General features: G+C 42.6%; 1 protein-coding gene across 2 annotated transcripts in view; it reads right to left on the minus strand.

Moving 5' to 3' along the window:
* MFAP3L (microfibril associated protein 3 like) overlaps positions 1 to 10026 on the minus strand; it is a 53847-nt gene that overhangs the window by 41530 nt on the left and 2291 nt on the right. The gene's annotated exons all lie outside the window — the stretch shown is intronic.

Here is a 10026-nt window from a genome sequence, read left to right on the forward strand (position 1 = left end):
AAGAGGGATGGAGTTACTCACATTCATATAAAAACCCTTTGGGGGGGGGCAGCAGATGGCGTAATGGTTATGTAGCTGGATTCCCTCAAAGTTAACTGTGGTTTCTAGTCCTGGACCTGGTGGGTTAACTCATGCCAAGCACTTGTGTGTGTGACCAAAATCCCAAGAGAAGAATGGAGGAGAAGGGATTGTGGCATGGCCAACAACCCCCAGCCCCCCACCCCCTGCCCCCGTGGGGGGTGATTTCTTGCTTTCTGTCTGTCTCTCTGTCTCTGGTAAGTACATGCACCCTTTAGCAAAAACCTCTCAAAACAACAACAAAACCCAATCAGGGCCACATACTGTGATGACCAAACAACATGTGACTTGGCAGATGGCCCACAGAAACAGCTTGGGCTCTATATAGCACATGATAACTTGTTCTCCACAGGAACACAACTGCTTGTGTGTTCCTTACATTCCGGACAATATAATGAAGAAGGAAATGGGCTCAAGCTCTCAGAGCCTTAGGACCCTCCATTCATACTCTCCAGATGCACTTGTCCCACTGCAGCTGTGAAGCAGCCCACACTCCTATAGGACTCCTTTATCTACAGGATGGGCCAGCAGGGACTAGCCAAGAAGCTAACAGTGAGGATCATTCCCTCAGGTATAGCTGCAAGTGTCTCCCTCCAACCCTGCTCTTGGGGCAGCATAAAGACTGGGCCTCATGACTGTTACCTGTCCACTGGACTAAGGGTGGGTGATTAGGCTAGTTCCCAGGGCCATGCCCCTAAGTTAACCTTTCCTCTTTAGAGCAAGGTCCCCTGAATGTGTGATCTTTGCTGTACTACTGAGTAACTGTCAAGAAATACCACCGCCTGCATCTAGGACTTTGACACCTTCATTCCACTTGATAGAAAACTAGAGGGACCCAGTGTCCGCTCTTGCAATTTTGGGATGGAATCTTTAACAAAAGCCCACCATACCTAAAATGCAGCTGGCACTCCAATATTTGTTGACTTTCTTAGCACCAGACATCTATTAGTTTTATTAGTTTTAAAATGATTAGTAAGATCCGTGTATGAGGAAAGGCCTCAAAAGTAATGAAAATAAAATACTAAATCTCTTAAATCATCACAGTGTACCTTTTCCAGCCGTTCCCCATTCGGAGTAGAACCTGAGCAGGCCTGCCTATGGCCTGTCTGAAGCAGGCCCCCAGGCTGCCTCGCAGTCTGCATTTCCAGCCTTTCTCTCGCTCACTCCCTCCCTGCCAGCAGCACTGGCCTCTGCTAATCCTGGAATGTGCCAGACACACCAGAACCCTTGCCCTTCTGCTCTCTGGATCGTGTTTCAGGAACCTGGTAGGTTAACTGTACCACTTCTTCCTTCCAGAGAACATCAGCCCTCAGCTCAAATGCTGCTCATCAGCAAGGCCCCTCCGTGGTCACCTTTTATAAAAGTGTCCACCTCTCCATCACTCTCTTTCTACCTCTGCCCTCCCTTTGTGTTCATAGCTTTGACTACTAAATACTTACGTAATGTGTCTGCTGCCCACGGACTGTGTGCTCCAGGAGGGCTGCACTCCTGTTGATGTTGGTCACTTCTGCTCTGCTCACAGTGAGTGCCTGGATAGCTGCCTGGTCAATTTATTCTACCTTTATGCTCCTGAAATCAGACCTACTATGAACCGAGCATTTCCTACAAATGGTACCCGTTGCTCAGACATTTTCAGTAAATATGTCTATTCGTTAGCACAAACCTAATTTAAAAATAGGAACTAAGATTTCTTTAAAAGTTGGTCTCCAGGCCTGCGTCCTTTCCTCACAATGAAACTTCAGGTGTATTCCGAAGATGGTCCTGAGAGCAGAGGCTCAAGGTAACATGGAAAAGGAGGCAGAGGCTACAGAAATATAAGTAAAGTCTGTGGGGCTCTTTTGTATGTCACATACATGGTCTTAGGGTTGTTGAAATGAAAAGCAATCACCCACTTAATTTATATTTCAAAATGTCTGACCATCCCTCTCTCCTTTGTGTCTCTGGTTGTTTGATTAAGGCCATTCAGATTCACAGCGTAAAATCCAGATCACCTAGGGTCTCCTTTTTCACCAGAATAAAAATTCACTTATTTGAGAAAATGCACTCAAAAACTGGAGGGTAGTTAAATAGCCTTTTCTCTTTCTTGTTTTACCAGTCTATTATCACAAAGTGGAATTGTGTAATGAACATTTCTCTGAATCCCACACACCAAGTGTTTTTATATACTCTTTAAGAACGGATCTTGGTGAAAAACAGTCAGCAGATATCTTGTAATTCAAACTCTTTGATTTAATTCATATGAAAACTGCAACAATAACTTCCCATATATTCAAGTAACATTTCATTTGTTTTACAAGACACTCCTGTAGCTGTATTCTGTCTGAGCCCCCCTGCCATGCTAAAATGGGGCAGGCCTGTGTTGTGTTCATGTGACAGTACAAGAGGCACAGAGCAAGCTCCCAATGCGTGAGTGGAGGCCCCTTGCAGAGCCCTTGTCTCTGGACTCACTCTGACCTATACTGAGTGAATAGCAAAGCTTGGGCAAACTGCCTCAATGCGCATACATGTGTTAAAACTGTCATAAATGTCCAGGAAATAATTATTTTAAAATGGTGTAGATAAGGCATCAGCAGATGGTGTAATAATTAAGTTACTGGACTCCCACATAGTCAACTACAACCGCAGTTCGAGTCCCAGACCTGGTGGTTTAAAACTCACACTGGGGCGCGTGTGAGTGTTTGCCCAAAATCCCAAGAGGCAAATAGAGAAGAAGGGATTGTGGTGTGGCCATCTCTCCTGGGGGGTGATTTCTTGCTTTCTTTCTCTCTGTCTCTGTCTCTCCAGCAAGCACATGTGCTCTACAGCAAAAATCTCTCTCTCTCTAAAAGAAAAAATAGTGTAGATAAGAGCAATATTTTGGGGCCACCTCATGACCTAGTGGGTCCCTGCTAGTTTCAAGAAGGCCCAGAAAGGTACAGATGGAACAGATGCACCCTATCTTGTCTAGTAGACGTATTGCTTTAAGGAACTGAAGAAAATGGTTTGAATTAGCACCCTTGTACCCCACCGCTACCATCCCATACTCTCCAGTCCTGTCTAAACTGGGTGGTCTCTGTCAATGGATGATTCGGGAGCACTTTACTACAACCCACTTATTTCCTCAAGGAGCAAACCCTTTTATGTTTTTCCACCATCAGCAAACTCAAATCTATCTCAATGGAAGGAAAAGGGTTCAGATTACATTTCTATGCTCAGCAAGGTTTCCTCTTTCCCCCTAATTACCAGAAGTCAATTTCAGCTCAGTCTCTACCTGAGTTACCAGTTACCATCTCAATCTAGAATTAGGAAAGTCCACCCCCACCAATTTTCTTTCAGTCTCATCAGCAAGTGCCAAATGCTTTTGTTAAAGAGCTAGGAACCATCAGGAAATTAATGCCTTTTTCCTTGTATGCCTCTCTTACAAGTTAGGTACCCAATGATGATCAGGTTGCAACTTCTCCCCACACAAAGGCTCTGTGTATGGGTTTTACTGCTCCTTCCCTGCTTTAAATCCCTTCTGGTCAAGCACACATGGTAGAGATTAGTCTCTCTGTGGATGCCATGGCATGCCCTTGGAAGAGGAGCCCCAGAAAGCTACTCTAAGCCCACAATCCCTCAAGACAGATGCCTTCTGCATTCCTAAGGTACTGGACACCAGATAATCCAATTAATTTCATGAGCATTATTTAAAACATCTCCTTTACTTTCCTGCCCATAGAGACAACTCATTCCCAATTTCTAGTAATTTTTACTCCCAAATATCAGCCACCCACATCAATGGCTATTCCCTGGTTTACATGCCCATCTCCACTGACATGACTCTGAAAGACTCCTTTCTCCCTGACTCGCCTCTAGACTTGCCTGTTTCCAATCCACATGCCATTCTGTGACTGAAGCCAAAAGATCTGACGTGGCATATTTCATGCTTCATTTTGTCAGTAGCATAAAACCAAAGTCCTTAGTAGGACATATGTGATGCTTTACAGTCTGACTCTCACCTACTTCTTTAGCTTCATCTGTGGAGTTTCCCCCACCCCTTCTCCCATCACAATGCCCCACGGGCACACTTTCCTAAACTCCTCTGAGCTCCCCAGCACCTCTGTGCCTTCCTTACCTTGCCTATGTGACAAACTCCTACTTAGCCTTGAGGGCTTGGTTCTGAAGCCCTCTAGAACTTGCCAAGTAGCACCCAGACACTCCTTTACTCACTAACCCTCCCTCGTGACTTCATGTATTCACTGTAATTGTCTTTTGCATATCTGTCTTTCCATTAGGTTATAAGATCTCAGTTTGTCAATATTTGTTGAATAAATAAATGAATTAGTAAGTGGATGGAATATGGACTTGAGAAGTCTAGTTTGGAGATGCAGGTTTGGAGACAAGAGTGACTGACAGAGTCATGAGGAAAATAAATCACGCAAAAGGAGCACAGTGGGCCACAGGGTGAGCAAACCAAGAACCAAGATTAGAACCCAGAGAAAGCAGAGAATAAACCCTCAGTCAAGGAGCAATTAAAAAAAAAAAAAAAAGAATGGGAAGGGCCCAGCTGCAGCAGTGCACATGGCTAAGACACTGTGCCCTGTACTCAGATCCCAAGGAGGCTCAGGTTCCATTCCCAGTCCAACCTAAATGCTGAGCATGTTGATGTGCATCTGTAATTCCAGCAACTCAGGAGGTATGGGCAATACAAGCAGGACCCTATAAAATAACAATAATGATAATGATGATGCTGATGGATGGGGACAGTTAAGAAAGTGCAGCATCCCAAAGACTAAGGCAGAGAAGATTCGTTTCTGCTCTACAGTGGAAAACAATAATCATTGCTTCATTATGTACATTGGGCAAACATCTTACAAAGTTATACAAATGGAAGCTATACACTATGGCTACGAAGTAAACTTCTGTTTTTATTAAGACTAATTTTCATGAAGTTTTGCTGTGGTTTCCGGTAAGAAATAGTGCCAGTCCAGGTCTTCCTTTATCACACTATCTAAAAATTTTGTTTTTCTCTTACTGATTTTTTTCTTATATACTTCAGTTTCAATTCAGAGCCACTTTGGTAACACTGAGGTAGACAATTAGGTTATTAGATTAGGTTTTCCTAACCTGGTTAAGTTTTCCAGACACAAAAATGTCAACCCAGGCAGACTGTAAGTTTTTACAGGCCAATATCAGGGCCTCGTACATAAAAGACACTGAATACGTTCAGAAAGAAGGACCAGATTTCTTCTATTTAAACATAGAAGTTAGGTCATCTAGTATTATAGCTGTCAGCCATCCCTTGCCACACAGGGAACCCATGGCAAACACTGCCAATTGATCACAGCAATTTCCCACCTGAGCCAGTACAAGCCCACGACATTGTACGCAGCTATTACCAACTGGTCAGAGTCAGCCCATGTAAAATCTCATCATTCTCAAGTTAATTATGTTACATTTGAGCTCGCCCAGCTTCCTGCTCATGTATGCACCAGAACAGCTGACTACGCTTCAGAAGACAAGGAGCAGAGACAAAGTGATCAAGCTGTGACTTGACCCTTTTGCCTTAAGTTCTAAAGTCTTCTTATGCTATTAATTTCACACATGCATAGAAATATTGTCACTTCTGATTAATTCAGAAAGGAGAATTATGATATTGTGGTTCCAGATTTCTGTCACCTATTGATCATCTCTAGTTAGACTTCCTTAATGAAACTGTCCTTGAAACTCAGGGTTTTAATCAAATATATAATTAATTAATTAATTAATTTATTTATTTATTTATTTATTTATTTATAGCTATTCTTCCATGAACAAGAGGGTAAGAGAAAGAGAGACCAACTCAATAGAGTCTCCATGCTGTAATCTACTCCTCATTTAGCCAGCCCTGATTATGGGGACACCTGTGCCTGGCATACTCCAGGAGGGGCGGGTCTCTAGACATAAACCCAGAACCTTCCTATGTGGGTCACTCTCACAGAGCAGTTGCATTCTACCACTATGCCACTCTCTGGCCCCTATATTGCTTTTTTTGAGAGGTTTTTGCTATAGGGCTTGTGCACTCACCATAAAGACAGAGAAAGAGAGACAGGAAGTGAGAAATCACCCCCCAGGCAGGATGGTCACACCGCAATCCCTTCTCCTCTGTTCTTGGGATCTTGGGCACGCACACACACGCACCCAGTGTGAACTTAAGCCACCAGATCTGGGACTCAAACCATGGTCAACTACATGGGAGTCCAGTGATAGAGCCATTACACCAACTGCTGGTCCCCCCTATATTGCTTTTCAGGGAAGACAAACTCTGGCAGCAGTCTGTTCATTTCATGTTGCTATTTAAAAATCCCTAGCTGGTTCCCCATTGTTTATCTATAATAAGATAAAACCCAAACTCCTTTGTATGACATTGAGTTTGTCACAATAAATGAGCCACTCCATTCCCCTCCTCCTGGCCATTATCCCATCATACCAAATCTTTCTTTGTAATGTGATTGTATTAGCTTCCCAGGCTCCTGTAACAGACTACCCAAAACTTAATGATTTAACACAATGTATGATCTTACAGTTCTGCGGCTTGGAAGTTCAGCATGGTTCTTAATGGGCTAAAATCAAGTTGCTGGCAGGGCTGCATTTCTTCTGGAGGTTCTCCAGGAGAATTGTTTCCTTCCCCTTGCCAGCATCTAGAGTGTACCCACATTCCCTGTTTTTGTCCCCCTTTCATTTTCAAAGCCAGTAAGAGCCAGCTGGGACTTTCACATATGGCATTGCTCTGACGCTGACTTCTGATTCCCTGCTTCACCTACAAGGTCCTTATGATTACACTGGGTTCGCCTGTATAATCCCGAATAATCTCCCCATCTCAAGCTCCTTAACTTAATCACATCTGCAAAGTCTCAAAATGGACATCTTGTGTTGGGCAGGCATTATTCTGCCTACCATCACAGTGTTCCTACTGCTTGGAGTATCTGCTTCTCTGCTTAGAAGACTCTTGCCAATTTCTCAGGCATTCCTTACAAGCCTATGAAAATGTCACCATTTCCATGGTGTCTTTTCCTTCAAACCAAGAGACTCATTCCTCTCTGTCCCTCAGTCTCATTGGTGCAGACCTTTCTGGAAGCACTTATCTTGTACTGTAATTTATTTGTCTTCAGCATCTCTCCTGACTAGATCATGAGTCACTATGTCTTATTCATTTCTGCAGCCTCAGGGGCCCAACTCTAAACATTTGTGGGGAAGAAAAATTAATGTGATTATTTTAATGAGTAAAGACCTCAGGTGGAGGCAGAGGCATGACCAATAAATCCACAGGACTTCTGTGTGCAGTATAACTTATAAACTATCCCTGACAGCTCTTAATTGGTTATTATCATGTAATCAGCCAGACTCCTTCAATCTTTTAACCATTCCAGAGAGGTACTGTAGTAAACTTAAAATCGACCATTTGGAGCTTAAGGTTAGTTCTGACTTTAATGTGATTTGCCATGATTATAAATATGGTCAAAGTTTTAAGTGTCCTCCAGCACTGGGCTAGAAATGCTATGTTGTACCCCAAGTGCTGGGTTGGATGCTAGAGTTAGGAAAATCATACCATCTTCAGGATCGCTACATTCCAAACATTAAATAAAGAACACTCATCCAACAAATCTGACGGGGCTGAGTGGGAAGCTAAAAGCAACATGCTATAATTTTATCTGCTATCTCAGTATCTCAAAGTTCTTGCATTCAAAAAAATGTAATTAAAAAGTCCAAATCCAACAAAATTTAAATAGGCTCAAGAATTTCAACTACAAGCCAAAGAAGGAGTTGAATAAAATAAGGCCACCTGAATAGAGGGAGCTCTATTTTTTTTTCCAATTTATGTATTTGCATTCATTCACTGTACATCATTACAGCATACAAAATGAGATTTTCCATACAGAGTACACTGTATATTGTCTCAACCAAGCACATCAACAAACATGTTATTCTTAGCAAATGATCTTCCATTTCTTGTTTTCTGTATGTTTTGCTTTTTTCCCTCCATCCTTGGTTCCCTATCTCTTACCCTCTGCCACCTCCTGTTCTGAGGGAGCTCTATTTTTAAAGGCATTAGTTCACTATAAATGTCTTCATGTCATTAACCCGCCATATGTTGGGTTGTCGGGAAAGTCATGATACATTTGTGCATAGATAAACACAGAAAAAGACATCATGACTCTCCTGATGACCTAAGAGTACAGAAATCACACATGGACATAAATTAAAAATTATACATGCAGTAACAAAGCTGCAAGAACTAAGTACAAAAAAAAAAAAAGAAGACTATAAATTGAATACAAAATCTACTTTGTTATGTCTTTCTTCATTGGCAATGATAAAGTCCCTCTTCTACCTAACTTCTGTTGTTAGTTTTAGGTTAGGGGAATGTGTTGTTTTTGAAGGTAAGGGCAGTGTGTAAATAAGCCTTTGATTACATTTTATTGTCTTTCTTCAAACTGAGGAAATAGGATTTCTGGATCAAGAACCTTGTGAGGTTGTATGAAACCTCACATCAGAAAGGGTAAACTGAGGCTTAGCTGCTTCCTGCAGGTCAGGAAGAACCCAAGGCTAAGGGGAGACTTCTTACTTCTACTTGGGAATGTGCCCTGAGAACAGGAGACTTGCTATAGGTGTAATTTGTACAGATGGTCATCATATTGTCCTTATTGTTTTCAGGACAAGCCTTTCCTGTTATTAAACCTTGGTTATGTATAAATGCAGCGTAGAGCCAACTTTGGGAAATCACCTGAGTATCCAAAATTAGAGCTGGACCTATCTCAGGCTTATAAGCAGCACCAACCTTAAAGGCTATTCATAATCCAATGAAAGGCCCATGGCTTCTTAAGTCTTTCAAAGTATGTTAAGATGTATTAGGGATGCAAACAAGAAGCTTCATAAAACAACCAAGCAATACACAAAGAACTGATGGAAATAAGCTCAAGAATTTGACTTCAGTTAAGAGAAAGAATTGTTTACTTTGTCTCATTAGATCCAATAACCCTAATAGTAATGACACTCTATGTTTTAGGAGGAAACTACAAAAGAAACCCCAGTGGAACCTATGAACTGCATTTTGTGAGTAAAATGTCAGTAGAACTACACTGCTCTTACTCTCTCCTGAAAAGAAATCTTTTTCCATCTTGCATTTCACCCTAAGCAATTTTACTATGTTCAGCATAGTAGCAACTGGAAAAAAAAAATGTGTTTCATCTGGAAACAAAAGTGAGAAAACGATGAAAAAACATTGCGCTTCTGCAATGCTGTTTCCAAGTTTTTAAAATAAAGCTACAATAACACAAAAGATTGCTACAGTAACCAAACGTTTCTGTTAACAAGTATCCTTAAAATATATATAACAATTCAACGGTAATAGATTAGTTTCTACAGAGTGAGCAAATAATGCACATGCAAATCATCTTTTTTTTTTTTTTTTTTTTTGCTAGTTTGCTTTATTTATCTTGTGATTTGCAAGCTCAAGTTTTCTTTGGGGGGGGCAGGTTAAGGGGCTTACAATAAATCGATTCCGCAATTACTTTATATTTTAAACCGATGAAGCACGTTTCTCCATTCCACGCTACGAAGCAATTCGATGTCAACTTGATATGGAGTGATATGCGACAAACTCTGAGAGCTCTAGTCGCGAGGTGGCGGCTTGTGGCACCTACAGCCTCCTGCACTCCTGCTGCATCAGGACGCTGCTCCCTCCCGGCTCCCGGCGCGGAACCTGCACTCAGGGCTTTGGAGCCCGGCCAGTACACCTTCCTCCACTCTGCCCGGGGGAAATTGAGGCACGGTGACCCGAGCCAGGCGAAGGCCCCTGCCTCTGCTTGGCGTCCCCTTCCTCTCCCAGCAGCACGCAGTGGACCCAGCGCTCTCCGCCCTAGGAAGGTTACCGCATGCTCCGCGAACGCGGCTGTCCCCAACCCGCCAGTCTCCTCCCCGCACGGGTTTCGAAGCACCCTGCGCCCCCCA

Source organism: Tupaia chinensis, unplaced genomic scaffold, assembly GCF_000334495.1.
Source record: "Tupaia chinensis unplaced genomic scaffold, TupChi_1.0 Scaffold000051_1, whole genome shotgun sequence".
Lineage (NCBI taxonomy): Eukaryota > Metazoa > Chordata > Mammalia > Scandentia > Tupaiidae > Tupaia > Tupaia belangeri.